The sequence below is a fragment of the Sminthopsis crassicaudata genome, chromosome 2 (assembly GCF_048593235.1).
Source record: "Sminthopsis crassicaudata isolate SCR6 chromosome 2, ASM4859323v1, whole genome shotgun sequence".
Taxonomy (NCBI): Eukaryota; Metazoa; Chordata; class Mammalia; order Dasyuromorphia; family Dasyuridae; genus Sminthopsis; species Sminthopsis crassicaudata.
This window is the reverse complement of record NC_133618.1, coordinates 181,627,252-181,640,080: the sequence shown is the minus strand read 5'-3', so window position 1 is coordinate 181,640,080 and position 12,829 is coordinate 181,627,252. Positions and strand designations below refer to the sequence as shown.

General features: G+C 32.1%; 1 pseudogene; it reads left to right on the top strand.

The window, feature by feature from the left end:
• The first annotated feature begins 2,311 nt into the window (after window positions 1-2,311).
• LOC141555253 (PTB domain-containing engulfment adapter protein 1 pseudogene) lies at window positions 2,312-3,736 on the top strand (annotated as a pseudogene).
• The last annotated feature ends 9,093 nt before the right edge of the window (window positions 3,737-12,829 follow it).

The following is a 12,829-nucleotide window of genomic DNA, read 5'->3' as shown; positions in this document are numbered from 1 at the left end:
GAAGGGCATAATGAGAACTAGAATTAATAAAGCACCTATTATGAGTGGGAACTTTTGCTAAATGCTTAACAAATAATGTCTCATTTGATCACAGGACATTGGAAAACTACAATAAGCAGACTTTCAAGACTTCTTGAAGGAAAAAACAGTTTTTTTTAAAAGCTTTTTTATTTTCAAAACATATGCATGTTTTTGAACACACTAATCCTTGCACACCCTTGTGTTTCAGGTTTTTCCCTCCTTCCCCCTACCCTTTTCCCCTAGATTATAAGCATTACAATATATGTTATACATGTTAAAATATATGTTAAATCCAATATGTGTAAACATTTATATACTTCTCTTGTTACACAACAAAAATCTGATCAAAAAAAAAAGAAAATGAATAAGAAAACAAAATGCAAGTGAACAACATCAAAAAGAGTGAGAATATTTTGTTGTGATCCATATTCAGTTCCCACAGTTCTCTCCCTGGGTGTAGATGGCTCTCTTTATCACAAGATCATTGGAATTGGCATCAATCATCTCATTGTTGGAAAGAGTCACGTTCATCAAAACTGATCATCCTATAATATTGGTATTGCTGTGTATAATGATCTCCTGGTTATGCTCATTTCACTTAGCATTAGTTCATGCAAGTCTCTCCAGTACTTGCTGAAATCATCCTGTTGGTTGTTTCTTACTGAACAAGAATGTCCCATAACAATATTGAATAGTAATGATGATAGTGAGCAACCTTTTTTCACTCCTGATTTTATTGGGAATGGTTCTAGTTTGTCCCCATTACATATGATGTTTGCTGATGGTTTTAAATAGATGCTACTGATCATTTTAAGGAAAAGTCCACTTATTTCTATACTCACTAGTGTTTTTAATTGGCATAAGTATTGGATTTTTTATCAAATGCTTTTTCTGCATCTTTTGAGATAATCATATGGTTTTTATTAGCTTGGTTATTGATATAGTTGATTATATTAGTAGGTTTCCTGATATTGAAGTAGCCCTGCATTCCTGGTATCAATCTTGGTTACACTGTATTAAGGGATGAACAGTTTGAAGAAGCTTTATGAAATCCATCAATAATTGAAAACATTAGCAAATAAATGAGAGGGTGACATCACAGGCAGCTGATTTCTGGGGGAAAAAAATCATCTCTTTTTGAATCTTCTAGAACTCCAATGACAGAGAAACATGACATCAAGGGTTGGGCCTGAAAGAAATCTAGAAGAAACAGGTATTGATTTTAGTGTCAATACTCTGGACCAACATATTGTTGTTCATGCAAACAAACTCCAAAATTTGAAGCAGATTTAGAAAGAAAAATTTTTAGGTCATTTGGTAGAGGAGGGCAAATTGGAAAGGAAATGCTGTTCCCTCTTAATTCTAGTTTCTGGAATGGGATCCAGAGAAGGATGTTTACATTCAAAGCACAAATACATGATTAAACAAAGTTTCAAGAGGGAAATTTGAAAGGAAGGTAGATTGACATAAATATAAGTAATTGAAAATATTTAATAAAATTTAAGCCAAATTTTAAAGCCAAAATACTAGCGTGGGGAGGTCCATTATAAATCTGGGATGTGGTAGTCCCAAAAAAGAATGCTTTAAATGAATCCAAGATTAAGGAAACATATAATATTTTGTATGTATATTGAATATTTCTAGAGCTACTGTAGTCAGGTGACATAGTGGGTGTGATAGATAACCATTAATCTCAGAAAAATGGTTAATTAATATAATTTTCTGAACAATATAATAAATCATTTTTTCCCTGCAGTATTATGGTCCACCAAAATTTTTATCCTGGCAGTCTATACTCCGTAACCTAATGCATGATTGCAATTTATTCTCTATCCTTCCCTTATTGAAGCAAAAATATGTCTTATTGGAGATAGCTAGGTGGAACAGTGGATACAGCACCAGCCCTTAAGTCAGGAGAACCTGAGTTCTAATTTGGCCTCAAAAAATTAACACTTTCCTCCAGGCTGTGTGACCCTGGTCAAGTCACTTAACCCAATTGCCTTAGGGGGAAAACCATTTTCGTCACTAACCCATAAAATAAGCTATTTGACAGCAAGAAACACATTTTTGACTCTGCTGCTCTGGCGGCTCTGGGCTGCTTGCAGTGCTAGCCTGCTTGTAATAGAGAGCTCTTTTGAAGGCTAATTTTCTTGGAATGTGTTTACAATCTTGAATGAAGCTGAAGCAGGAAACAAGACGATGCTGCCTGGAGTGAGCGATTTAATGTAGAGTAAAGGAAGAAGAGGATGTTGTCTTTGGCTTCTCTGGGAGAAAGTGGTACATTTTTGGGGGGTAAATAGATCGGTCACATGCAATATTGTATGAAAAATACAAGAGAGTACAACACTGGGAAAATGCTGCTATCAAATGTGATATAATCTATATAACATCTAGTATATCATATCCAATTGAATTTTGCATACTCAGCATTGCAGCAATCCAAATTTGTGAATTGATGCCTAAGAAGCCAATGTTTTATCAGTTCTCTGAAGACCTAAACATCTAGAAATAACAACAAAATAAATTCTTACTTCATCATGGCGAAATGGAATGCTAAAATAGATAATTGGAATAACAGATTGCTTAGTTCAGCTATAGACTGTCCCCTCCCTTTCAACAACTAACTTCCATGGTCCTCAATTTTTTCATCATTTTAATAGGATAAAGTAAAAGAAAATCAAGCATTTATTTGGCTGTGCCTCATCATCATGAACCGTGCTTTTAGCAGGAAGAAAGATAAAACATGGATGCATACTCCTGAGGCTTTATCAAAACACTATATTCCCTATAATGCAAAGTTTCTTGGCAGTACGGAAGTGGAACAGCCCAAAGGTACCGAAGTTGTGAGAGACGCGGTTAGAAAATTAAAGTTTGCAAGACATATCAAGAAATCTGAAGGCCAGAAAACTCCTAAAGTTGAATTACAAATATCAATTTATGGGGTAAAAATTCTAGAACCAAAAACAAAGGAAGTCCAGCACAATTGCCAGCTTCATAGGATATCATTTTGTGCAGATGATAAAACTGACAAGAGGATATTTACTTTCATATGCAAAGATTCTGAGTCAAATAAGCATTTGTGCTATGTATTTGACAGTGAAAAGTGTGCTGAAGAAATAACTTTAACTATCGGTCAAGCCTTCGATCTGGCCTACAGGAAATTTCTAGAATCTGGAGGAAAAGATGTTGAAACCAGAAAACAGATTGCAGGGTTGCAAAAAAGAATACAAGAACTAGAAACTGAGAATACAGAACTTAAAAATAAAGTCCAGGATTTGGAAAATCAACTAAGAATAACTCAGATATCAACATCTCCAGCAGCCAGCATGACACCTAAATCACCTTCCACTGACATCTTCGATATGGTTCCTTTTTCTCCCATAACACCTCAGTCAACAACACCTACTCGCAATGGTACACAGCCTCCTCCAGTACCTAGTCGTTCTACAGAGATAAAACAGGACCTTTTTGGAGCAGAACCTTTTGATCCTTTTAATTGTGGAACAGGTGACTTCCCTCCTGACATTCAATCAAAATTAGATGAGATGCAGGAGGGGTTCAAAATGGGACTAACTCTTGAAGGCACGGTATTTTGTCTCGATCCATTAGATAGTAGGTGCTGATACCAAGAACAAGAGATCCTGACTCTTTTATGACATTCTTTTTATCATTATCATTATAATGTGTAATATAAGTATTATCCATGTGCCAAAAATTTTTGTTTTTAGACATATTAACTTCTGTGAGATATGCTTTGGTAAGACTTCAACACAGATCCATTGTTGACCTGTAAAATTGTAAAAAGCCACATCTGCATGTGAGCTATTCATTAAATTACACCATTATGTTCCTTTCTGCTTCTGTTGGAGATAAATATATACTACTAAAGAAGAGAGAGTTTCCTAATTCTTCTATTTCTGGGTTATAGGTTACTATCTTTGGAAACTATATTACCTTTTCTCAATCCATTAGGATATTATTGAATCCTTACTCAAATGTAACTTAATACATGTTTCCTCGTAGTTGGAAAGAAAAAGAAAGTGTCTAACTGAAAACTCAAGACTAATCTAGGCCCTTGAAAAATCTGACTTTGATTATGTCTAAATGATGCACACGTTTGCCAATTCAGTGGATGGCAGCAAAATGATTACTTGGTGATATGAGAGCTCAAAAGAAGTGGTTTATATTTATAGTTAGCTTTTATGACATTAATAGTTATAACCAATTATTTTCATATCAAACCTATGAAATCTTCATGAATCATGAGCCCTGTATGTCATTGTGTCTATTAGCTGCTTTTCATATCACTGGAAAATTTTACACTTTGAAATTTATGATTTCAGATCACTAACTTTCAGACAGATGAAATGATTAATGAATATTAATTGAGAAGATAATAAAAATGAATGTACTTAGAATATGTAGTGGTAAATATAAATGCCAGGTAACTCCAATTATTATATTCAGTTATTTACTATGTTTCTTTTTTATTTTAAAAGTAAAATTTGAATCAAGATCTAAGAAAATATAGAAAATCATTTTAAAATACCATCTTATTTCAAATGAAAGCAGTGATATTAAAAAGCATATATGCTTTTCTAAATTGATAATAGAGAAAAATATATTTGAAGATAGAGTCTGCATATATTTACAACACATTGTACCTGTATTTACTTTACGAAGCATTTTTCTGCACCAAAGTAGTATGTGTCTTATTAGAATATTTTCCCTTGACAATGGTATTAAATTTGATGCCTAGCTCAGTGCCTTGCACGTCACAGGCATTTTTGTAAGTATTTGTTAAATTGAACTGACTTTCAAATTCTTAATTTGATATGCCATAATTAGTACTGGTATTTTAGCATCTATGAGAATCATTCTATATGAGTAAGTAATCATTATTAGCGATATGATGTGACCAAATTTCACTTTAACCTGATTTAAAAAAAATACAAACCATTATGTATAGACATGTAAGTTTCTGCTAGTGTCAGAGTAAAACTGACTTGGCTATTTATATTTCATTAATCAGTAACATGAGCATTAAATTTTTTATTTAATTTCATTCATGATTCAGTTATGATCTTATTCCTTGAAAATATTTTTATTAGTGAGTCTTACACTTGCTTAAAATATATAGTAACTATAATAAATATCCTAAAAGTAAGTCTTAATAGGTTTCCCCTAATACAAGTTTACTCAAAAATAACTTAAAGATTTGATGATTTAGAAATAGATGAGCAGGGAGGGTAAGTCTTCTCCCTAAAAAAGGTTTTCTTTTTGGATTCATGAACAAATTTGCTTTTGTTCTATATTTTAATTTAAATTTAATCTGGGAAAACATCAACATTGCAGCATCACATATCTTTGAGTTTTTAAATGTTTGAACATGTATATGAGTCTTCCTCTTTTCTATATTGTGTTCATATATATCACTAATTCCAGAGTAGTATATGTTTCATAAAAAGAAGTCTTTATAATTGTGTTTGTCATATAGTATTTTGGAATTTGTATAATGAGGATGTTTAATAGCCATATCTTAATGGCTTTTTTAACAGATAGAATTTGTATTTTTATTGTACTTTAAAAAGCTTTATGTAATAGGCATATATTTAGTGTCCATTTACTTTTAATGATAACACAATACAGTACTAAGATGATATTTGCACATGTAAAGAAATTTTTCTTTACAGATTTTTTAACAGTAATCAGGTATGAAAATGGCATGATTAATAATACATAACTGATCATTCAGTTAAAAAATGCTTAATTTAGCAGTGCATTTTTAATGAAAGATTTGGTTGAAAATGTATATCTTTGTAATCTCAATGGTATGTTTAATTTTGCCACAAATAAATGTTTTTAAGTAAAAAAAAAAAAAAAAAAAAAAAAAAAAAAAAAAGAAACACATTTTTCCCACAGGGAACAAAAAGTACTCTCCCTGAGACAGTGAACAATGAACCATGTGCCAGAGCAGGTCACAGAGTAGGTGGCCTATAAATATCAATTAACTTGAAAGGAAAAGTATCAGAATTAAATAAGATAATCAGGTCTCTTGTTCTGTCCCTACATCCCTATATAAGACTGATCTGTAGTAAAATTAGGAAATAAACATAATATTGTTATGCATTTCAATTGTCCCTTAAGTTCTATGACCCTTTTCAATGACCAATTTCAGAACATTACCCAAGATCTTCCCCTTACCCCTGCAATATTGAAGAGGACAGTAAAAGAGCAAACAACACTAAAATGTTAGTAAATGAATGTATTATTTCTCTAAGAAGTAATGTTATTTTAAACATACCAGAAGTGATGGATAATGCTTCAACCAAAGGACTAAACCTCCAAAAGGTAGAATTTTAACTACCTTTTGATACCATTTTCATATCATTTGGCACATGAACTTAGGAGATTTGTTTCATTAAGCTGTATTGGAACTAATTAAAATTTTACAATGAAATTAATTACCTACTCTGCCTACATATAAGGCCATCCCTATACTCCACTGTGGCAAAAGATGTTCAGATTTTCCCCTTGTCAATTTTTGATATTTGTTAGAATTTCCTGTCTAATACCTCTATGATTCTGTAAGGATATCTGAAGTATTATTTCTTTCCCCTTATTTGCTAAGGTAGTATACACAAGAGGCCTTCTTAAATGATCGATTTAAACTTTAAGGGGTTTTAAAGTATCACTTACTTTACTGAGGTACTCAAGACTAAATAGCCCTAAAGATGAACTAATCAAGAGTGTATGGGGGGAAATGATATGAAGTATTTTTAGCATTCACCAACAACTTATTAGGACACCAAAAATGCAAAATTATACAAACATGCAAATAGACAATTTTAAAAATGAGATTTACACAACTTTTCATACATTCAAAGTGCATGTCATTTTCAATCAGATTTTTAACATTCTTACTGAAGGGAATGATTTTTTAAAATTTGTCACTTTTAGCATTTTACAAAATCTCTAAAAATATAATTATCATATCTAACAAGTATAAAACTGCTGAATATTTGAAGCTGGAGAAGGGGAGGGGAAAGATCTGAAGCTAGCTGTCCTAAGAAATCAGAATTGAAACTGGGCTCTATAATTAAACCTTTAAAAAATGTAATCAGTTTTGAGTATTCTGGGTGAGTGTTTTGATTATGAAGTAAAATTTCCCCTGACCTTCAGGAATACATTCGGTTGAGTTTTCCTCAAGAACATTTGTTTTAAATCATTAGTCAGTTTTTTTGTTTTGTTTTGTTTTTGTTTTTGTTTTTTTAACCTAGAAGTACTGGGATCACTTAGAATATAACTCTGGAGTATAATCTTAGATAAGCAATGTGGCAATGTGGTATGGTGGAAAGATGTCTGGGTTTGAACTGGAACATCCACTGAAATCTATGAAAAAACCTGGCTATATAGTCAGAGGACCTGGTTTCCAATTCCCTTTCTGATGTTTGTGATCTGTGTTACCTTTGGCAAATCACAATCTCCCTGAGTATCATTTCCCTTCTCTCTAAAATGAAAATTTTAGCCAAAAAATGTAATGCTCCTGTGTAGATCTAAAACCCATTATATGGCAAAACTGCCTCTTTTTTACAGAAATGACTTTTGATGGTATATTTATGGTAGATCTTCTAGAGTCCAGTTATCCTGATTCACAACTAGGAGTGTCTTTCATTAAAGAGTAGGTGTACCTTGTGTAAAATGATGATAATAATGTAGTAAGTTATAAAAAGCTTTTTGTTTGCACTGATATTCCTGACTCCTTATTTAAATAATGGAGGAGGAAAGACATATTAGTGAGCTCACTGTCCAGAAGCCAATTTGTATTCCTCTTACCCACTACTTTGGCCCTGGTTCTATCATAGTCTAGGATTTAAAATTAAAATTGTTTTGGACTATTTCAGAAATTCATGAAATTTTGTCCACATTTTCCATTTTGATTTTTATCTTCTTCCCAAAATTGAAATCAAAGTGAACGTTTCTTACATTACAAATTGGAGTACCCTAACTAAATGATGGTATGTTTCAAAAAGATATAGCATAAAAGCTATAATATCCTAGTTTCAGCAATCTTCACCTCTGGTCTAGAATATTGTAATAACTCTTTAACTGCCTCCAATGTCTTCCCTTTCCAATCAATCTTTCATAGCCGTCCCTGAGTAATTCTCCTAAAGCAAAAAAATAGCATCAGGCCACTTTTCTGCTCAGACATGTTGAAAAATTGATTCAGTGCTTCACATTATCTTGCTTAGCCAAGACATTGTTCTTTATTATAGCTGTAAGGAAAAAAACAAACTATAGACACAACAATTGCTGTCATAACCAATCTCTTTATCTATATTGACTTACCTGGTAGAATACAGTACAAAATTAGAAAATTAATGCAGGAGGGAGATAAAGGAACCCATGAAAACAAACTCAGTGAAGCACCATACCTATGTGCATACAAGGGGAGGGAGAGGGATTGGATTATTCTAAGCAAATTAAAATATTAATGGATAATAGATTTTAACTAGTTACATAACAAAATGCACAAGCACTTCCACTGTTTTCAGAAAACTGCAAGATTTCTCATGAAAAAACACTTTCTTATAGTATTTCAGTATAACAATATTTGTTGTATCCGTAGTCCTTTTGGGGAATGTCAAACACTCTAAAATCAGAAACAAATAAGGAAGACCTAGAGCCTTTATTGCTCAGACAACGCTAATGCTTATCCAACTCCTTTAAGATAAAATCAAATCTTTTCAACTGGATGCTCAAAAACTTATACTCTCAAACTAACTTGTCTTTTTCTAGTCTTTTCTTCAACTATGCTTTTATAAACTTTGTGTTTCAAACCTGCCCTTACACTATCTGCAAAATAATATCCTTATATTCTATTACTTCCTCTCTTTTGATAATGTATTTTCCTAACACTAGAATATCTTGGTGCCTCTGATATCAACTTCCAAACATAGGTCATTTCTTTCAAGAGACCTCTGTTTCTAGGTATAATATCTCAATATTTTGAGGTCCTGATTATATAATTTATTTTATATATAAATTTTATAATTTATTTCCCTGTATTAAAATGATTTGTGCCTTTGGCTCTTCTCTCTGAAGAGACCTCTCTGAACAAGTTGTCAACATCAATCATCCACTTCTTATGCATGTTCATATGTTGAATGGGATATTACAGTTATTAATTATATTTCCATCAAAATATATATTAGTTGAAAGACTTTATCCTTCTACCTATTTTATAGTGTCCCTTCCTCCCCTCTGGGAACTGACCCTACTTCAAGAAGTGTTTGGTTTTTTTTTGTTTGTTTGTTTGTTTTTGTGTGTGTGTGTGAAGAGTAGCCCATTATTTTCTCCTTTCTTTTCCTTATCATTTCTGAATTATATGCTTAATTTTCTTATTGCTACATGTTTTTAGGTTTTGTTTTCACCTTATTTGAAAACTTCTTAGTCACATAGTCTATTCTTTTTCTGGGTACTTTGTTTGTTTGTTTTTCATCTTTTTTTTTCATAGTGCCTAGAATAGCACTGAGCAACTAGTAAGTTATTAATAGATGTTTTTTCAAGAAAGTTGATAATCCTCTTACAAATCCTAACCATAGCAAGAAGGTGTCTCTGTGTACTTGAATGCTATGCTATTTGAAACAAGTTGTATATACTACAGGAAGTTACTGTTAGAGTGTAGAGCACTTTCATGGGAACAATTTAACTAAATGTGAAGAGACTTTTTTTGACTAAGTAGGTTAGTCACTAAGTGATGATTTCTTAGACCATAACAGCCCTAATCAGAATAGTTAAATGCCTGGAGTTGCTGTGATAAGAGGATAATTTGAGAGAATGGATATATTTAATTTGGAGAAAAGAAATTCAAAGAAGTAGATGTGATAATGGAGTTCAAATACTTGAAAGGCTGTCAGATTGAAAGCAGAATAGTTTTGCTATTTGCTTCCCAAATGCAAAATCAGCAGCAAAGCATGGAACTTATAATGAGAAGATTTTGGATTAATTGTGAAAATAAACCTACAAACAAATGAACCTACATTAAACACAATGCAATGCCCTAGGAGTTGATCACTTCCTTTTTATAAGAGATAATCAGGTAGAAGGTAGATTATCACCATCAAACATTCATTAAACACTTATCATGTGGCTGTTGTTCCTCCTTTGTACTACCAGAGAAAATAGAGGGATGCCTGGATTTGTAAATAAATTGTATTTAAGTGTGGCAGGGCTGTGCAAGCTTTTAGCTTTTCTCTTTCTTGGAGAGTTATCTGAATTTAGTGACATAAATCAAAACAACTGCTGATTTTTCTCAGAAGCAATGGAAGATTTTGGCCAGTTTTGCTGAAGTTTTTCTTACATCTCAGTTTTATCTAAAGCAATACCCATTTAGTGATTAAAGTAGGCAAGCTACTATGTAAGAATTGTGAATTGGATTTACTTGAGGCAGGACTATACAAAGTTAATAGCCTTACTATCTTCTCCAAAGTTATCAGATTCAAATTGCAAGTCATAGGTCAGGATGACTGACAAGGGTCCTCAGTTAGGCATGAAAAGAAAGACAAAAGACAAGAGTCCTACACTCAAGGAGCACTGATTCTAATAACCATTTAGCAGTCCTGAAGGGGAAAACATGAGGATTTTTTTTGCGTATAAGTTGAACTATAATGGTACTGAAATATTTTCCAACTTTCAAATTATGTAATTTCATAATAATTATTTTTTAATTAAAAATATTGTTTCCCTTATGAAAGCTTTCAATTATATAAACTAGGTGATTAAATTAAGACTTTAGAGTATTTCAGTATATCCCTATACTTATTTATTTCCAAACACCTCTCTGACTTATGGAATGTTTTCCTCTAATCTATATCTATCTATCTACCTCTCTACCTCAATATCTAATAACCAGAGGTAAAGGAATTATTAGAGAATTTCATTCTTACTACAAATGCTATTTTAAGCAAGGATTGACGTCTACTTACAGGGGAAAGAAGGAAAGGTAGTTATATATATATATATATATATATATATATATATATATATATATATTAAAAGGGAGTTGTTGCTGATAGAAGGATAGAAGGACTTGATGGTTGGGGTTGCAAGGAATTGTAGTTATAAAATCCTAGCTGAAACCTTTCATTTTAAGAAAAAAACAAATTGAATTTCATAGAAGGAAAGATTCTTTCCCAAAGGATCTCTCCTAATAGGAAGTTAGTAACAGCCTGATCTTGAACCAGTCAAATGTTTCTACCAACTACTTTGTCTTTCTCCCTAATGTACACAAGCTATCAGCTATTAAAGACTTTTCTATCTCTAGAGTTCCTGAACTTAGTGTGTAATATATAGATTAAAAAGAAATGAAGGAACTTCAGTGATCATAAAAGTCTAATACTTTTAAAATACTGATGAGATAAAAGGCACAGAAAGGGATAGTAGCTAGATCAGTAATATAATCTGGACTAATGACAAAGACAATAATCATAATAGGTGAAATTGAAAGTTATAACACTGATTTTGTTAATATGCTGTCAGATCAGACTTTGTGAGAAGTAAAAATAACTTTTTTTCTTCAAGTTACAATAAATTGTTGAGATTTGGTTGATTTTCTTCCCTAGCACTGTTTATAGGAGGGGCTTTTTAGGGCTATTTCTGTAATCACTTGAATTAATTTAGTTCAATTCAGTAAATATATATTAAGTACCCACTGTGTAAAGATGACTCTAGTGAGCACTCATTTTGTGGAAGTTAAAAAATTTAAACAAGGCAAAGTCTATTTCCTCATAGTGATTATTATGTAATTATGTAATGAGGAAATAAGATATTGTAAATGTAAAATATAACTTTACTTCTTTCATATATTTTGGAAATACCTAATAAAGATATATGTGATGGGAGGTCCTTGCTGCCCAAAGAGATCATAGAAAACTTTCTGGAGGCTGTGTAGTATTTGTAGTTACAAAAAAAAAAAAAAAAAAAAAAAGAAAACTATCAATAAAGGACTATTGATTCAAGTGATAGAAAGGCCAGAAAGACATAATAGAATTAATGAGGTATGTCTTGAGAATTTCTAAGTGACTTCTTTTTGAAGGAGAGTATCTTATCTCTATAGGATCAAAGGATAATAATTTTAGAGCTATAAGGAACCTGAAAAATCATCTAGTTCAATTTTCTGATTTTTTAAGTCCAGTCCAGAAATAAACTGCAACCTTTCCCAGTAAGATCAGGAGTGAAACAAGGTTGCCCACTATCACCATTACTATTCAATATAGTACTAGAAACGCTACCCTCGGCAATAAGAGCCGAGAAAGAGATTCAAGGAATTAGAGTAGGAAATGAGGAAATCACACTATCACTCTTTGCAGATGACATGATGGTATACTTAGAGAACCCCAAAGACTCTGCTAAAAAGCTATTAGAAATAATTCAGAATTTTAGCAAAGTGGCAGGATACAAAATAAATCCACATAAATCCTCAGCATTTTTATATATCACCAACAAAATGCCACAGCAAGAGATACAAAAAGAAATTCCATTCCAAACAAATGTTGAGAGTATAAAGTATTTGGGAATCCATCTACCAAAGAATAGTCAGGAATTATATGAGAAAAATTACAAAAGACTTGCCACAAAAATAAAGTCAGATTTAAATAATTGTAAAGACATTCAGTGCTCTTGGATAGGCCGAGCAAATATAATAAAGATGACAATACTCCCCAAACTAATCTATTTATTTAGTGCTATACCAATCAGACTCCCAAGAAACTATTTTAATGACCTAGAAAAAATAACAACAAAATTC